The sequence below is a fragment of the Papaver somniferum genome, chromosome 11, assembly GCF_003573695.1.
Source record: "Papaver somniferum cultivar HN1 chromosome 11, ASM357369v1, whole genome shotgun sequence".
Lineage (NCBI taxonomy): Eukaryota > Viridiplantae > Streptophyta > Magnoliopsida > Ranunculales > Papaveraceae > Papaver > Papaver somniferum.
The window spans coordinates 7,827,152-7,847,106 of record NC_039368.1 but is presented as its reverse complement, the minus strand read 5'-3'; the positions used below and the strand labels follow the sequence as shown (position 1 = coordinate 7,847,106).

General features: G+C 35.9%; 1 long non-coding RNA gene across 1 annotated transcript; it reads right to left on the bottom strand.

Moving 5' to 3' along the window:
* Nucleotides 1-794: 794 nt before the first annotated feature.
* Nucleotides 795-1,757, bottom strand: LOC113321849. The gene is made up of 3 exons (XR_003346890.1): nt 1,687-1,757; nt 1,235-1,344; nt 795-901 (listed from the first exon to the last, which is right to left on the bottom strand). It is a non-coding gene; the product is annotated as an uncharacterized LOC113321849 (long non-coding RNA).
* Nucleotides 1,758-19,955: the final 18,198 nt, after the last annotated feature.

Sequence of the window (19,955 nt, the reverse complement as noted above, 5' to 3'; positions counted from 1 at the left end):
TACAAACTAAAATGGGGGCCCTTGGGCCTTATTATATTTTTTATTTTATACATCAACCTTTTCAGCCAAAAAAATTATAATCTAGGATTGCACATACACTGAGTGTATGCCGAGCGCATCCACACCTTTAAGTTTCGTGAATTATATAAAATCAGTAAACCATATGGGTTCATTTTAATTTATTGGAGTATTATTATTTCTTTGGTACTCGATTTAAATTGTGTCGTGTATTTTTAAAACTCGTAACTATCTGAGCTCATTTTAATTATATAACATTAACAATTCCATGTGTTTCCGATTATAAATTTTATTTATTATTATTATTTATTTGGTACTCTGTTTGAATTTGTATCTCTTTGGTACTCGGTTTGAATTTGATATGTATCAAAAAAAAAAGACCCTCACAATGGGTGCGTTTTTTGCGTGGCATAATAAAATCAACACAGTACATAAAAGAGCGAGGCAATACTTTAGTGTTGTCAAATCCGTTCCGATCAATTTTGGCTTAATTTTCAAACATCTTTATAGGAAAATATTACCAGTACCAAACCCGATTTCCCACTTTCAAGAAAAAACAACCAAATTTCCCACTTCCATGACCATGCTTGAAAATCTATTAACAATTAGTAACAGACTTCTCTGATATTTAGTGATGGTGTTGCAGTTCGCAACGTTACAGTAGAAGGAATACCCCGTGAATGATCCATCGCACCACAACTAAATGTTTACAATGCCAAAATCTGGCCAAGAACACAAATAATAAAATATAATTCCTTATATATATGTATCTTGTAGTGGCAACATAATGAAGGGTCGAATCTGTGGATGTGATGCATGATTTGTACTTGCCTACCACCAAGAAGAGCGGGTTGGATGACTTTGCCATGCGGCCCATGCCTAGCTGATTATTTTAAATAAATCATTGTCCAAAGGATTAGTATGTGCAGAACTGCAACCTAATAATCTACATACCCATGTTATCAAGCGGTTCTATGATTGTGGATATTCCGGGAAATCACAAAACAATTGCAAATTATTGCATCTATATCAGAGTATATCATTTTATCTGACTAAATTCATAAATTTGTGAATAGTCTGGATTTACAAAGTCTAAATATGATATCAACAAAAACCATAAAATGAGCAGCAATTACATTTGTTTTAAGGTACACTGCAATTCCAGTGTGGTTGTCTGGAATACTATAGAGCAAAGAGTATGTTGTTAATTGCGCACCTTTGTTGTTCATTATTTACTGAGTTGATGAGCTTTAAAATTTGACTGTGGAATGAACAAAGACGTGTGGATTCCAATGATATCAAAGTGAACAATCAGCCTCTTCGAATCTGATCCTTGAACAAAAACAAAAAAGAAGCCAAGTTACTCAAGCATAATAAAAGAATAAAAATACATCATATATCACAATACTGAGTAGTGACGTGCCGAATCCATGTTTTTTGGTTTCGCTATAAATAATCATCATATATGTTTAACCTATGACCAGCACGTGGAAGAAAAATCTTAGCACGCATCCTTGTCTCACAACACTTTGTGATAAGAATTTGGTCGATCGGAAAAAGTTTCTTCCCTTAATTTTCCATTCTGAAGCTGATTAATGGTTGGTCTTGTGGCAACTTTGTCCAGGAAAATACAAATCCATTGAAATAAAAGAAACTTCAGATTTATACCACGATGAGTCGTATAACTGAGTTGGGTTCACATAAATCTATCAGAAATTCCCATTAAAATAATATTCAACGGCTTGGGAATACCTGCAAAGAAACAACTGCTTGTGAATCAAATAACAAAATAACAAATCGGAGAAAAGAAGAAAAAAAAATACCTCCATTAGAAGAGAAAGGCGACGACGAAAGATGGGGCTTGGCTTATGCTCGATGCTTTATATAAAGAGACAAATTACCCATAAATAAAAAACCTATAAATAAAAAAATTTGTTTCGGAAAATTATTACACAATATATAAAAGATCATCTAAGATTTTTATATTTTTTGCTTGATGCATTTACCTATCGTGTTAATTTTAGAAAGCTCAAGTAATGAAAATCACGGGCTTACCTACTCTGTTAGTTTTTTACTAATGTTATTTTACCTTAAACTAACCTTCCTTTGGAACACATACAAAATTTGCCATATTTACCGAATAGAAAAAGGGAAAAGAGTTATATTTTGATGAAATGAACATTAAGTTAACACAAATAATATTGAAATCTCATTCATTTTTGTCGATTACACTTTTTACTAATTTTTTTTCTTTGTTCCTAGCTTTACTGATTTTTTTTTCTTGGTTCTTATGTTTGCTTTAGTCATGTACTAATACCTCCACGATTTTATACTAATGATTATGTATTTTGAATATTGGGCAGGATTACTAATAAAAAAAAGTACAAAAGAAGAAGCACGTTTCTATCTACAGGTTAGCATCCACCTTTTTTCATTGTGTATTTTATTTGTAAATTTTGATTATTGATTTTTTAGTTTCAATTGAATTATAGTTGGAGATAGTTTAATTATCAACAGTTTAATTATACAATATTGTAACCGGACATTGGACATTATTATTATTATAATTTTTCTGTGATTGATTTAATTTTATGATAAAATCATGATGAACAATACATGTTTCTTGTGATGAAATCATGATGATGATATTTTTCTTTTTTTATGATTGCATATAGCAGATTTTTTTATCTATTTTCGGAATGTTATAAGATTTTATCACATTTAGTTATTTTAGGTATTTATTTTGTTCATTGTGATTGGTTGAAAAAATATATTGTGGAGAAAATATTTTTATCTGATATTGTTGGCCAAACTATTATAATACTACCAAAACAAAAAAGTAAGGTGGGGCCAGAATCAACCAGAAGCTCCGATTAACCACGTCGCTTGAAAAAACTCGGATAATTTTCTTTAAATATACTAACCTACTGGTAGAGGTGGGACTTTGGTTGGGTTAACCCATCCAACCAATGCCCAATCCGAACGTTGGGCGGATATGGACAACATATTTCAAAACTTAGGACAAGTTTGGGCATAAATTTTATAAACCCGAGTTAAATTTGGGAAAGTATGGGCACAAATGTTACTAACCCGCCTGACCCGAAAAACTATGATATAGTTATATAAAACTATTTTTGTAATTGGTATTATATTTGGAGTAATTTTTAGATAGTATCTTCAAATCTAATAATGAAAATATAAATTATATTTATGTCATTAATCATTCAATATGAAAAAAGTTTATATTATTGTAAATAATATTTAGTTATTTGGAATTTGATATAAATGGAGCAATTAAATCTTATTGTTAGTAAAATTTGTTATTATTGTATTAACAAACTCGTATATGGAAACTTGGGCCAATTGAAGGAATCCGGGGAACCCGATGAACATAACTTGGATGGACTTAGCAGTCCCTCCATGGATTCCACGGGTTCGTTGGGAAATCCGCGCAAAAGATTCCTAGCTCGGGTCTGTCTCGGCCAAGCCTTCTAACCCGCCCAACTAACCTAAGTCTCACCTCTACCTACTTTTTTTTTTGAAGCATGCAATTTATTGATATGAAATTAGTTTACAATTTGTCGTGGGTATGTGGTACCATGGAATCATGAAATAAAATTTGACTAATAAAAAGCGGGATTGCCTGGTCCCATATTTTGGTTGATGAGTTTCCCAATTGACTTACATCTTCCGCATGATTGGCCAAACCATCTGCTGCTTGGTTTCCTTCCCTGTAGTTGTGTTGAATAGAAGCATGTGGGATCTGTCTGAATCTATATTTTATTTCCTCAATCATCCCTGAAATGTGCCAAGGAGGTGGAGTAGAGGATGTGATGAAGCGCAAAAGATTTTCTGAGTCAGTTTCAAAGAGAACTTTTGGCCATTGTCTTTCTATTGCCGTTCTTGAAGCCAATAGTAGATCCCAAGTTTCTGCGGTTAAGGAAGTCGTAATTCCCAAAGGTTGAGCTAAAGCCATTAAAGTTCGAGCATCGGAATGAAATTGCTCCCGCAAAATCTGGGTGACCTCTGGATTCTCCATATGTGTTAATCTTAATCCAATTGATGTTTGGAGTTGACCATCCTACTAATATTGTAGATATTCTTTTGTCTCCTCCTGGGTGGTTATATATCGATGCATCCCCTGGTAGTACCGGAGATAAGGAATCTAGTGCCGCAGTGAACTCTTGTTGCAGTTTTTGAGCCCGGATTAAGATTTCGGATGTAGTTTTTTGTGTCAGGCAGTATATTAGATCATTCCTAGCAATCATAAGGTCCAAAAAAGAAAGCAAAATTAGGATATTACAGTTATTGGTGCAGATTTTGTAGGATTTTGGAGATGGTTGTGTGAGGTGTTAATGTGAGAATGAGGGGGGAGTTGGAGTTTGATGTGTTTGTAAGTTGGGTGCGCAAAGTGTTCCAAGAAGTATTCACTGTCGGACAATGAATTAGAAGGTGACTCGCCGATTCTGGATCAACATTACATCTGGGACATATGTCAGAGTCGGTAAATGGATATGATGTAGAAGAGAGAAGGTTGGTAATCCTTCATTGATTGATTTCCACAAGAAAAGCCGAATTTTTGGTGGACATGGTAAAGTCCACAGGAATTTGGTAGGTGGAAGTGGGGTATGAGTTGGTTGACCATGGGTTAGACATTTGTATCCCGAAGATGCAGTGTATTTTCCAGATTTTGAGTGTGGCCAGATAATTTTATCCCGTGAGTTATTCTAGGGAAGGTGGATGTTTATGATTTTTTGGGCTATAGGATTGGGAAGGGTGCTTAATTTTTCTTGATTCCAGTTATGAGATATTGGGTCAATGATATCTGCTACCATTCGGAATGGGTAACATTATGTTGGGTCTATATTTGGTGAGTGTGGAATCCAATTGGCTTCTATTGGAGTTGATAAACCATTTCCAATACTATGGAAAATCAGTTGTTGCATGGTAGGACAGTTGATGCCATTTGTCTCCATTGAGGACTTGAATGTAGAATAGGTTGTTGATCAAAATATTTTGCACTGAAGAGACTTCCGCGGATGGAGTTAGGTTGTTTATGCAAATTCCAAATTCTTTTCATGAGAAGAGCCTTATTATGATCATTGATTTTTCTTATGCCTGTCACTCCTTCGGATAAAGGTTTTGTTACTTTATCCCATCCTATTGGATGAAGTTTTTTAATTTTTGAGTCATGACCCCAGAAAAATTCCTAGTGATACGATCTATTTGTTTGTGAACAGTACTGGGTAGGTTTTGTGTTTGCATAATGTGGTTTGAGGTGGGGATAAGGGAGGTTTTGATGAGAGTGAGTCTTCCAGCTGGAGTTAGGCATTTTGTCAACCATCCTTTATATTTCCGGGCTAATCTTTGTAGGAGGGGTGCGAATTTTTATTGGATGTTCTACCTTGTTTGAATTGGATGCCTAGATAGGTTGGAGGTTTTGATGTTGTCGGCATATCGAAAAATTGTTGTAATTATTTACCTTGATTGGATATAGTCTTGGGTTATGAATTATTACTGATTTGGAAGTATTAATTACATGTCTTGCAAAGTACCATATGATTGGAATAGGGTATTAAGGTGTTGGTTACTCTGATCCGAGGCTTTATAGGTGATTAGTAAATCATCCGCATACATTAAATGAGTAATGGATGGTGCTTTTTTTGGAGATATTGAGTCCTTGAACTAAATTTTGGTTTTCAAGGTTTCCTAGGTTTGTAGATAGGATTTCAGCACATATGATGAAATATAGGAAGATAGGGTCTCCTTGTCTGATACCTCTAGTTGGGTTGATGTAGCCATGAGGTGTACCATTAATGTTGACCGAATAAGTAACTGTTGTGACACATAGCATAATGTAATCTATAAAGGATGATGGAAATCCAAGTTTTATAAAGGAGGTTTTGATGAATCCCCGGTCTAAGCTATCATAGGCTTTCTAGATATCCAGTTTGAGGGCTATTTTTGGATCCTTGGTAAGGTTTGAGGTTCTGATATGGTGGAAGAGTTCTCCATCAATTGCCATGTTTTCGTGGATTGATCTTTGTGGCACGAAAGCACTTTGGTAGGGGTATTAAGAAAGGGAGAAGGGGTCTAATTCGGTTCACAAGGATTTTTGCAATGATTTTATATGTGACGTTACAAAGTGCTATGGGTCTATACTGTGAAGGTTTTGAAGGATGGTCTACTTTAGGTATTACTGTTATGTTTGTGTGATTCATGAGAGGATGCGTGTTTAGATTATTAAAAAAACATTGAACCATTGCTATCAATTGGGAATGAGTTGTTTTCCAGAAAACTTTGAAAAACTTACCTGTGTAACCATCTGGACCAGGAGCACTTTCGGAGTTTATGGAGAAGAGTGCTTGTTTGATTTATGATGTAGTTATTCTTTCGTAAGCAGGTCTGATTTCTGGGAGTTAATCTTGCCTGATATTTGTAAAAAGATCTTCATTTATCACTGTAGGTGGGGCCGTATATTGTTGAGAATAATGATCCAGAATGAGTTGAACAATGTCTTTTTTCTTGCTAACCCAGTTGTTTTGTGTGTCTTGTAATTGTTGTATATTGTTGCAGGCTCTGTGAATGGTAGCTTTAGTATGGAAAAAGGTTGTGTTGAGATCGCCCGATTGCAACCATTGAATTCTTTATCTTTGCTTCCAGTAAGTCGCATGACATTGTAGTAGCTCATCATGATCGATTCTTAGTTGTTTTTCTTGGATCAGCCAAAATTCCAGGTCACCGCCCGATTGTGTAGCACATTGACGCTGAGCATGCTTTATCTTGGTTGTCGATTTCTTGATCATGGTTGGTAGGTAGCCAAAAGTTTCTTTGTTCCATTCCAAGAGAATTTGTTCGGTTGTTATGAGTTTAATTGAAGATCAAGGGTAGGTTCAATATCTTGTTGTTGTTCCCAAGCTGTTTCAACCACTTGTTTGATCTGGGGATGAGAAAGCCACGGGTGTTCAAATATGTAATTTTTTGTTCCTTGCCAATCCATTGCTTTCTCTTGTAGTAGAATTGGGCCGTGATCAGATGCTATCCTTGGAAGATGAGTAACTGCTGCATGTGGATTCGTAGTCCGCCAATGTTGGGTCGCCATTGCTCTATCTAGTCTTTCTAGAATGTTATCATGACCTATTTGGTTGTTTATCAAGGTGTAGGGGTCTCCTCGGAACCCCAGATCAATAAAAATCATCTGGTCCATTAGAGTGAGGATCGGTTGAGATTGAGCATATGTTACTTGCCTTCCTCCTTTTTTTTTATGATTGATCTAAGACGTCGTTAAAGTCTCCTAAGAGAAACCATGGTGTGGAGAGGTCGATGTTGCTGAAGATTGTTAGAAATTCTTGCCAAAGATTTTTCCTGATATCAGGGTGTGGCGGGCCATAAATACCCGTGCATAGCCAAGGTTGTCCGGGGGGTGGTGATGTAACTATTGTATGGATGAAGTTTTGAGAGTAAAATAAAATCTGGATATTTAGGTTATCTTCCCACATTAAACAGAGACCGCCTCTCCTTCCAATTTTTGGGACTGAGAAGTGATTATGAAATTGAAGGGATTGTGATAGGTTTCGCATATGCTGATCGGTGTCTATAGTTTAAGAAAGAAACAAAATGTTGGGCTTGTAAAGAGAGACCAATCCTCTTAAGTGTTGAATTGAGGATGGAAGGTTCATGCCTTGACAATTCCAGGCTAGGATAGTCATAATGAGGATAAGAAGTAACTTTAAGAATGAAAATCGCCGAAAATTAACCTAGAAGATGTGCTTTATATCACAACACTTACATGAAATATTTCTGAAGTCTAATTAAAACCTATAACATGATGTTTATAATTATAAACTAGTAGGTGTGATTTATAATATAGCACTTAGAAAGTTGAATTAAAACCGAACCTTAGAAGGTGTGCTTTATAATACACCACTTACAAGGAAATTACAAGAGACAGAAAGGTAAGGTAATGCTAATTCAGTCATAAAAACTACTGCCTAATACTTTAATACGAAACCCAGATTGTATAAAACTATTACACAGTCGTAGAAGAATTATGATCCGATAACAAGCAAAAATTCAGATTAAATAGCAGGAGATTAGTTGGGGTAAAAATAAAATATAACAGGATGGGTAAGAAGATATAAAAATAGTAGTTTTAGAGGACTTACCTGGGGGGTTAGATTGATCAGAGGAGCTTGGGGTTGGGAACTGAGGGGGGGATCTTCATTTGGATACACATATTCAACGGATAGAAAAGACAACTCAAAATGCAAAGTAGATGTTTATAAGAGATTCTCACTTTTAAGTCTAACCTATAACTACATATCACACAACAAGCACAGAAAGCCTTAAGATTTTGCAAAAAATAGAACCAGGCCAAAAAAGTTTGCCCTCCTATTTCAGAAAATCCCTAAAGAAGAGACGTAGGAGGAACAACAAACAGAGAGGAAAAGGGAAATGAACCATCATAAACTTAAACCATCTTCAGAACAGGCAAGAAGCGCACAACTTTACAAGTTAAATTCAAAATTATGTCTAGGCAATATACTTTCAAGGAAAGAAAGGAGACATGAGGAAATTGAGGTAAAGAACTCACTAAAGAACAGGGATAAAAATAGAGCATATTGCATGCGAGGATTAAAAAAACAAAGTAACAGTCACATTCAGAGCAACTACTTAACTAGCAAGATCCTTTTACGACTAAAGACACAAAGCAGTAGGAAGCTTTTACACCAATATAAGACAACAGTCAGCAACACAAGAAGCAAACTACAGAAAAAAGAAACAGAAGGCGCTGGCCCCAGGTACCACATGACCAACAAACACAGAAGGAATAGCTTAAGGACTATTATGAAGGAATTCATTATCAATAAAAAAAACTAAGAAACTCTAATAACCCACTTTAAGAGAGTCTGCTTTTACTAACACCTTATAAACCCCAAATTAGACCCCAGAGTTATTGAGATCCTAATCGTACATTTCAAAATTCTTATCACGTCAAAGAAAAATCATTTTGAGAGCTCCTTTAGAGCACCATTCACCACCAACAAAAAACAAGGAAACAATCACATTCAGAGCAGCTATTCAACTAACAAGTTTCTTTTACGAATAAAGATACAAAGCAATAGGAAGCTTTTACACCGACATAAGAAAGCATAACATTCAGAGCAGTTATTCAACTAGCAAGTTTCTTCTACAAATAAAGATACAAAGCAATAGGAAGATTTTACACCGACATAAGAAAGCATACAACAATACAAGAAGTAAACTACATCAGAGAAGAGCAGAAGGCACTGGCCCTAAGACCAACACAAACAATAAACACATTACAAAAGCTTAAGGACTGATACGAAGGTATTCATTATCTTTCAAAGACTAAGAAACTCTAATAACCAAATTAAACTAAGACACTACAAGAGAGAGTCTATTTTTACTGACACCTTTTCATCCCCAAATTAAACCCCAGATTTATTGAGATCCCAAACATACAATTCACATTTCAATTTTCTCATTACGTTTAAGGAAAAAAACATTTTGGAAGCTCCTTTAGAACACCATTCATCACCAACAGAAAAATTTAATTCATATAATTGATTAGGCAAAATATAATGTTCTATGAATAAAATCCAAAAAACCTTGCAAGTCGTGATAATGAAATTCAAGAAAATGGCAGCAATATGAATCAAATAAATTGAAAAACAATAATCAATCCTAGACGTCTACCCTAGAAGAGGTAATACAAATAAGATAACATACGTCAGCAATCAAGCCATACTAACACAGAACAGGAATAAGATAGACTTCGATGAACAGACTCTTTCCGAATCAACAAAATTAAAATTTACCCCTATCATGAAATCAGATTTAAACAAAGCTAAGAAGGAAGAAGAAACAAAATACCTTTCGAAAAATTGTGTCATTCATCAGTTCTTCAAATCCACAACCCCCATTTCTTAATCTATCTTTCAGCCCGCGAGAATCCTAAGTTTACTCTTGATTGAAATTGGTCATCATGGGAATCGATTTTTTCATCTGATTTTGAAGATTGAGTATAGGGATCTGATTTAATGAAAAGATATTGTAAGATTGAAGGAGTAAATAGATGATTTTGATGATAATATATCAGATCCGGAAGATTTGAGAGGATTAGGTCATCTGAAAATTGTGAATCGTTGTCGTCTGGGTCGACTCGATTTCGCCCGCAGAGCTTTTATTAACTTGTTTCTGGTATTTAATAATTTTTACCTCTACCTACTGGTAGTAATGTAGCATCTGTGTTGTACAAAAATATAGGTACACTTAAGTTACGAATTTTTTTTTTTTTTTTATTCTATTCAACAATTTACGAAGTATCTTGACTCCCATTAAATGTGTAATGAAGTTAGAATATTTTATTCCCATAATCGACTGTTTTATACCAACATTAACTTTCCCATTCCACTATCCATACAAATCTTCTCGATATCGTATAACACAATTTCAAGAAAAGGAAAAGAAAAAATGGCTCCATCAGTGGTCTGCCTGATCTCTATTCTTTCCCTCATTTTCCTCGTTCAAGAATCGTCTCTTGTATCGATCAGGAGATGCTGGATTGATCCAATCTATTTGTCAACAGACGCGGTTGCCTGGTCTCTGTGAATCTTCATTAAACGCTGATCCAGCCAGCAAAGAAGCCGATGTAAAGGGTCTAGCCAAGATTATAATTAATGCTGGGGAAGTAGTTACATACTCGACGAGCTTGTTAAATCTTACACCGACATTCATGCAGTTAAGGTGGTCACAGGATGCAGTATGTTTTATGACAATTCAAAGACTGCACTTGAGGTAACTGTTGAAGATTTGAGTTCTGATCATCTTGCCAACGCACGTAGAGGATTGATTCTTGGTTTCTCATATGCTGATGATTGCAAAAATTCCTTTAGCTCAGCCCATCCTCCACTAGCATATCCTGATGGATTGGCACAAAGGCAATGCGATTTTCAGAATCTGTGTGCTGTTGCTAATGATATTATCGAAGTGATTAAGTCCTAGATAGACACACTTGCATGTATCTGAGATTCTGGCATATATAGTGAGGTCACATGGGTAGACTTTTTATTATATTTTGATCTTCATAGTATCATTTTATATGTTTGTAGTATTTATTCTAATCTAACTAATGGGACAATAATCATTAAATTATTCATTTACATGATATTTACAAATTACTTTTTAATTTAATATCTTTTTTTGGTCATTCAACCAATTCTGAGTCGGGGTGAAAAAATCAATCCCTCATATGGGTTTAACTTGATCAAGGGTCCTAATATCAAGGATGGACAAGTGCCCGGATTTACAAAACAATAGTTTGGAAATAAACCCCTATTTTTGGGCTTACCCTCCAATAAAATCTGAAGAAACCCCAGATGACTGCGTGTAGAGGTGTAAATTGGGTTGTGCCAGCACGAGCACAGCCCACCACAACATGCTAAAATTTGAGCCCAGTTCAGTCCAGCATGTGATCTAGCCCAGCACGGAACAACACGTTAGTTAAACGAGACGTGCTGAGTTTGACAAATTGGCAGAGTAGCCAGCACAGTACGCGATACTGATTAGCACGTGGCACGGCGCAACACAACACGTTAAGAAAGCACGTCATAATATGTAAAAAATACTACTACAAAACATGGCACAATACATCATTTTGTGTCTATTTCACAAAATAACCTTTATTTTGGCCAATTATTAACATTTTACTACGGTTATGTTGATTAACGGGGGTTTACTCAAAAAAAACTTTTTGTGAGTTCCAGATACTTTAATAGATTTCCAAAATATTGTATTACTGGTTCTAAACTTTATAAAACTCCTTGTAACTATATGCTACTCGTTATATACTTGTAAAATCTCGCTCAGAGTTTGTGTTACTCGTTATAAACAAGAAAATTTAAAGACTTTGCACACTTATCAATTTTTAAGACTTTGAATAACATTTGTGTATTTTTTCCTTAAAGAAAGTTTTGCAAAATATGAAAGATTGTACGAGACTTTTACAAAAATTTAAAATTCCATTCATTATCTTTTATTTGTTTAGATATTATTTTATTTTATTTCAAGTTGATGCAAACGCTGACACCTGTACTCTAGATTCATTTCTCTCTCTCTTTTTTAATTATTCCTAAACACCATATGATACGATCAAACTCTTTTGATTTTGAAATGAAAATTTCCATTGATGGCTAAATTGTTTCAGATTATGATGGGTGCTCAATTTAATTTGCAATCAACGTTTTGGATAGGATAAATTTTATAAAACCCTAAAATTCTCTAGATTTGTCATGTTTGGTTGTTATATAATCCTCTAGAAATCTTGTTTTCACAACTTTTTAGAACTCTACAAATCTCTACAGGAATTAGGCCAATTTTACAAATATCTGCAAGTATTTTTTCCAACTTTGTAGAACTCTCTTAAAGTTGTTAATTTGTTGACTTTTTTTAAATCTATATAAATCTACAAAAGTATTTTCCAACTCTGTAGAACTCTATTAAAGTTGTTACTTTCATAATAACACATATAATACCTAAATATTTAGAAAACATTTATATTGGAAAATATAAAATAAATGTGCCTGACATAGCTCAGCACGACGCAACACGTTTATTTTTCTAGCACAACCCATCCCAACACGCCTTCTAACACTGCACAACATGTCGCGTCATAATCTCCAGCACGGCACATAGCACGCTAAACACGTGATTTTATGTACTGTGCTGGGCCGGCACATTTTACACCTCTAGTCCCGTGGGTCAGGTCTTGACGAATCAGCTTAAGATGACTCAAATGATTTGTCAGGTTTATACGATAGACACCTTCACAATTGTTAGTTTTATAAGCTTCTTCTTCAGCTTCTATATGGAAAATTGGCCTTCTGTTTGTCTTTTTTAAATGAGACGAAAAGGAAATGGTTACGGCTTTATTACGGAGACGCAATAAAAGTAGTTGTTATTGACACTCAAAGATACTTAATCTTTTTTCTTTTAAAGCCGTATCAAAACAGTGTGATTATGCATGAAGCCTCCGAGAAAATTAACACACAAGAGATTGTCTTTGATCCATCAAAAAGGTACACTGAAAATTAACCATTACCCATAATCATTCCCATTTAGCCCCAAAATTCTTTCTCATGTTTAGTTCATGCAGCATTGAAATCATCGATAATTCATTCAAAGTGCGATTATAAATTCCTCTTTGAGCATTTGCTGCACTGTGTGGTAATTTAAGATGGTATGTGTAACGTGTTATTATCCCATATCAATCTCAACTCACACACCGGGAGCGTTTTTCACCTTTCATGGGTTTTGTTCATCAATCTCTCATCATTTGCATTGCTTTTATTGTTAACTACATATCCTACATTTCTCAGTTCTTTAATATCAAAGGTCCTAGTACAAGTTTATTCACCTATAGTCTCACCATTTTCATTAAGAAATTCAATTTGTCCACAAGCTTAGCAGGAAATAGAAACAGCGATATTACTAAAATGAGCCCTGAATCTTTTCAGAGTTTCATAAACCATTACAAGAGTTTAAACATTCGAAATACTGAGTACCAAAATCCCAAAAATTCAAATTCTAATTACAAAATTCAAAATACCACTAATCAAACTCCATTTACCACAGGACAACTAACTGTTCGTCAGAAAACCTCCAAGACTACTACTTGTTTAACCCTTGCCAGCAACAACTATACAAGCACACAAACCAGAAAAAATGCAAACAAAGCCGACCGATTACCCTTAAGAAGCAAAAAGAAACTTACCATCATCAACAGCAACATATTTAAGAAGTTTGGGATAAAAGGGAAGTTATCAGAAGAGCCATTTCAAAAAAAACTTGCTAACTTTTTTCAGGCTTTATGCTCAACCTGAAAATCTGGCCTTTTCTAGTAACTCTGCAGTGTTCACCACAACTCATCTTATTTATCCCCTTCACAGCGTTCACTATCTTCACTATCTGATGAGCAGGCGAAGTTCCACTGGAGTATGAAGCATCATCCCTATCTTCCTCATTTTCATCATCGGAATCAGGCACATTCAAACTTACTTTCAATCTTTCTGATTCACCCTCATTCATGGTTCTTGAGAAGATCTTGGGGTTATACTCAAATCGGCTCCTTAAATGCTTCTCACCATACACCATTCTTCCATGACTGTCCTCTTCTTGACCCCCATAAGCATCTGAATCCAAATCACTGGTTTTCATCTCTCCCTCAGCCTCAAACCCATCAGTTGACTCAGAATCACTTTCAGTTACACTTCCGTACTTGGGTGCCTTTGCTTGTTTCTCCGCTTGCTTCTCCTCCCACTCTTCATCTTTTCTCTCTCGCCTCTCAAAATATTTTGGTAGCCATGCATCATAAAATCTCTCAAGCCTTCTCTCTTCTCGTTCTCGTTCTCGAGCATCCTTATCTTCCCCCCTTTGTTGGATTTGAAGTTGCAACTGCCGATCGATCTCAGATTGCACATCCTCCTGTAGCTTTTGTAACTCTGCAATCCTCTGTGAAGAAAGAAGAGCCTTGGCTTGTGTATATTTTGGTGAATCTGGAGATGCAGCAGATGACGGCAAAGGAGACTCTTCAGGAACTCCCACAACCCCTGCACTCTGAGAAGACTTGCCGGCCATTTTTTAGACTTTCTAAATTCTCCCTAAACCTTTCCTTTTCTGTTGATAGAAAGATAATTTTCTGCTCTGAATATGCTAATTACCCCCAAAAACCACCTTTTCATTGCCATTTAAGGCGCTTGGTTAAGCGTCATGTCGCTTTGTATACCACGCCTCTTCAAATCCATGCATCTGATTTTGCCCATCCAAATCATAATTACCTTATCAAGACCTATTTTAAGGCGCCCTCAACATACCTATTCATTGCCATTTAAGGCGCTTGGTTAAGCGTCATGTCGCTTTGTTTACCACGCCTCTTCAAATCCATGCGTCTGATTTTACCAATCCAAATCATAATTACCCTATCAAGACCTATTTTCAACACCTAATCTTCATTAAGACCTTTACTTCTTTTGGATTTGCCATTAAGGGAGTATCTGGTGGGTTAACAAACTTTGATATTTATCTTTGGGTTCTAATTAACACTTTATGTTTTATGCAGACTAGGAGATGGCAGCACCAGTTGGGAGGCTTCACCGCAACCTGGGTCATATTAGACAGAAACGTCTTTAGTCTATCCATCAAACCTAACCACCCAGCAAGCACAAAAAAATCTTCCCCCTTACCACCCATCCAGACAAAAAACAAATTCCCCCCTTTTCTACCATTATTACATTTGGCAGTTTACATCATCCTCAACGTCATCATGAATAATGACAAACAAAATAAATACTAAACAACTCATATCCATGTCACCTATCCTCAATCCAATCTGTCTCAAATGTTCCAGCAAGGTACTATTAGCCACATCCTCTTGTGGCTCTCCCCCGATAATACTCACGTGAATACCTTGGTTCGAAGAAAAACTCAAAAGCATGGTAACGATAGTGACGTTCCATATGTCAAACCTCTCACCCAAAGCATAACTTGCATCTTTCCTACAACAACCTTACACCAAAACTCTCCTGAAAGTTTCTCTGACTATGGTCAACAACCTTCTCATTCCTTTTTTAAGGTTCAAATTCAAAAGAAAACAAACCCCTCCTGCATTTCCATCTTCCACATTGCCTGTTACCTTTATCAAAACAATATCAATAAGAGATTCTTCTCTCTATCTATTCATTTTATAATAGTAATTGGGAATTCTGATCTCAATCAACTAACATTCATATATACCCATTGCCTTTATACTATGGAAATCCCCTCTTCTTCTGAGAATCCCCAAAACTTGAATCTTGAAATTCAAACTCTCTCAAACCAGATGTCTGAAAAATTAAATCTATCATCTTCTCTTACTAAACCAGGCTTCATTGATAAGAAAGTTTCCCTAGCAGAAGCTGATACTAACTGGAAATGGTGTATGGCAAGATACGTTTTTTGTGAAACTCTGATCCCAACCTCCTCTATCATATTTTATATCTGCAACAATTGTCCATTATCTCAACACCCTACTGTCACTACCTTCAATGGTCAGAGGAACAAAGTTCTCAGAAACCTTGGTTCATCTGTGGTTACCTAATGGTGCTAAAAGTTGTACCAATTGAAGGCTGGCCAGCAAATCACCAACTTTCTTTTGATGAAGAAATTATGTGGTTCATCTTGTGTAACATCCCCAATGAATGCACAGAGTTTGAAGATCTTAAGCTTCTCAATCTAAATATGGGAGAACTCATAGAAGCTCAGAATCCGTTTGGTAAACATCCTCATAAGAAGAATGTTAAAGTCTGCATTAGAATTCCAGTTCAGGATGCTCTACCAACAGGCATTCCGTTTTTCACAAATGGTAGGAATGAACCTTTTCTTATTGAATTTAGACACATCAGAATTCCAAGATATTTCTGTACTTCCTGTCGCATCCTTGATCACAAAGATCAAAACTTCCCTGCTTGGAAACTAAAGAAAAAGAATATTACAGATCTGGACTCTCGCTGCAGTAATTACACTCTTCCGAGTGTTTCAAAGTTAATGATGCCTTCAACAGCCAAACAAGTAACTCCTCCATCTGCTAGCAACACTGACATCAATATGCAACATTCTGACGTTATACCAGATATTCAAATGGGATCTACTTCTATTGAAGTAAGTTCCCAAGGAAAAACTGTAGCTGTTGATCAAAGAATGGAAAACACTTCTTAGAAAAGTTTATCAAACACTTTTCAAATGGGCCCCTTTGTCAACGGATCTACTACCCTGAAGATTTTTGATGTTGGCCCTGTTCAAAAACACCCAACTCAGATGGAAAATGGCTTGCCAATTATCTTAAATCAAGTTACAACTCAAAATGTTACTGTTGCTGCCTCAATTACTGGTTTTTAATTATTTAAAGAAAAGGAAAACCCGTAACGAACCTAAGAACGTACGAGTTGAAAGAACTGATGCTACTGTTGTGATGAATGAAGGAATTTTCTGCTTTCTAACTGATTCCCACTATATTTTTTTAAATTAAAGGAAATCCCAACTTTCATTTCCACTTGATATAATGAGATCAATTACAGTTTTATATGCAAGAAATTTAAGAAAAAAATTAAAATTACAGTAAAGAAAATTAAAAAGTGAAAAATGTCAACCTCGACATAAAGGAGATCGTTGTTGAATAACCTTTAGTGATTGTTGTCTGAAAACTTTAATTGGACTCGGAAAATACCAACTTCTTCTTTCTTTACCACCAGAGTTGCTACTAGTACTAAATCTAACATCATCACCACCACCATTATTATTCTGATTACTAATCTGATCTCGATCTGAATAACAAGATTTTGATCTAATCATCATTATTTTCTTCATCTCTTGTTGATTTTCTTTCTCATCTTCTTCTTGTTTTTTTTGAAGCATGCAATTTATTGATATGAAATTAGTTTACAATTTGTCGTGGGTATGTGGTACCATGGAATCATGAAATAAAATTTGACTAATAAAAAGCGGGATTGCCTGGTCCCATATTTTGGTTGATGAGTTTCCCAATTGACTTACATCTTCCGCATGATTGGCCAAACCATCTGCTGCTTGGTTTCCTTCCCTGTAGTTGTGTTGAATAGAAGCATGTGGGATCTGTCTGAATCTATATTTTATTTCCTCAATCATCCCTGAAATGTGCCAAGGAGGTGGAGTAGAGGATGTGATGAAGCGCAAAAGATTTTCTGAGTCAGTTTCAAAGAGAACTTTTGGCCATTGTCTTTCTATTGCCGTTCTTGAAGCCAATAGTAGATCCCAAGTTTCTGCGGTTAAGGAAGTCGTAATTCCCAAAGGTTGAGCTAAAGCCATTAAAGTTCGAGCATCGGAATGAAATTGCTCCCGCAAAATCTGGGTGACCTCTGGATTCTCCATATGTGTTAATCTTAATCCAATTGATGTTTGGAGTTGACCATCCTACTAATATTGTAGATTTTTTTGTCTCCTCCTGGGTGGTTATATATCGATGCATCCCCTGGTAGTACCGGAGATAAGGAATCTAGTGCCGCAGTGAACTCTTGTTGCAGTTTTTGAGCCCGGATTAAGATTTCGGATGTAGTTTTTTGTGTCAGGCAGTATATTAGATCATTCCTAGCAATCATAAGGTCCAAAAAAGAAAGCAAAATTAGGATATTACAGTTATTGGTGCAGATTTTGTAGGATTTTGGAGATGGTTGTGTGAGGTGTTAATGTGAGAATGAGGGGGGAGTTGGAGTTTGATGTGTTTGTAAGTTGGGTGCGCAAAGTGTTCCAAGAAGTATTCACTGTCGGACAATGAATTAGAAGGTGACTCGCCGATTCTGGATCAACATTACATCTGGGACATATGTCAGAGTCGGTAAAATGGATATGATGTAGAAGAGAGAAGGTTGGTAATCCTTCATTGATTGATTTCCACAAGAAAAGCCGAATTTTTGGTGGACATGGTAAAGTCCACAGGAATTTGGTAGGTGGAAGTGGGGTATGAGTTGGTTGACCATGGGTTAGACATTTGTATCCCGAAGATGCAGTGTATTTTCCAGATTTTGAGTGTGGCCAGATAATTTTATCCCGTGAGTTATTCTAGGGAAGGTGGATGTTTATGATTTTTTGGGCTATAGGATTGGGAAGGGTGCTTAATTTTTCTTGATTCCAGTTATGAGATATTGGGTCAATGATATCTGCTACCATTCGGAATGGGTAACATTATGTTGGGTCTATATTTGGTGAGTGTGGAATCCAATTGGCTTCTATTGGAGTTGATAAACCATTTCCAATACTATGGAAAATCAGTTGTTGCATGGTAGGACAGTTGATGCCATTTGTCTCCATTGAGGACTTGAATGTAGAATAGGTTGTTGATCAAAATATTTTGCACTGAAGAGACTTCCGCGGATGGAGTTAGGTTGTTTATGCAAATTCCAAATTCTTTTCATGAGAAGAGCCTTATTATGATCATTGATTTTTCTTATGCCTGTCACTCCTTCGGATAAAGGTTTTGTTACTTTATCCCATCCTATTGGATGAAGTTTTTTAATTTTTGAGTCATGACCCCAGAAAAAATTCCTAGTGATACGATCTATTTGTTTGTGAACAGTACTGGGTAGGTTTTGTGTTTGCATAATGTGGTTTGAGGTGGGGATAAGGGAGGTTTTGATGAGAGTGAGTCTTCCAGCTGGAGTTAGGCATTTTGTCAACCATCCTTTATATTTCCGGGCTAATCTTTGTAGGAGGGGTGCGAATTTTTATTGGATGTTCTACCTTGTTTGAATTGGATGCCTAGATAGGTTGGAGGTTTTGATGTTGTCGGCATATCGAAAAATTGTTGTAATTAATTTACCTTGATTGGATATAGTCTTGGGTTATGAATTATTACTGATTTGGAAGTATTAATTACATGTCTTGCAAAAGTACCATGATTGGAATAGGGTATTAAGGTGTTGGTTACTCTGATCCGAGGCTTTATAGGTGATTAGTAAATCATCCGCATACATTAAATGAGTAATGGATGGTGCTTTTTTTGGAGATATTGAGTCCTTGAACTAAATTTTGGTTTTCAAGGTTTCCTAGGTTTGTAGATAGGATTTCAGCACATATGATGAAATATAGGAAGATAGCGGGTCTCCTTGTCTGATACCTCTAGTTGGGTTGATGTAGCCATGAGGTGTACCATTAATGTTGACCGAATAAGTAACTGTTGTGACACATAGCATAATGTAATCTATAAAGGATGATGGAAATCCAAGTTTTATAAAGGAGGTTTTGATGAATCCCCGGTCTAAGCTATCATAGGCTTTCTAGATATCCAGTTTGAGGGCTATTTTTGGATCCTTGGTAAGGTTTGAGGTTCTGATATGGTGGAAGAGTTCTCC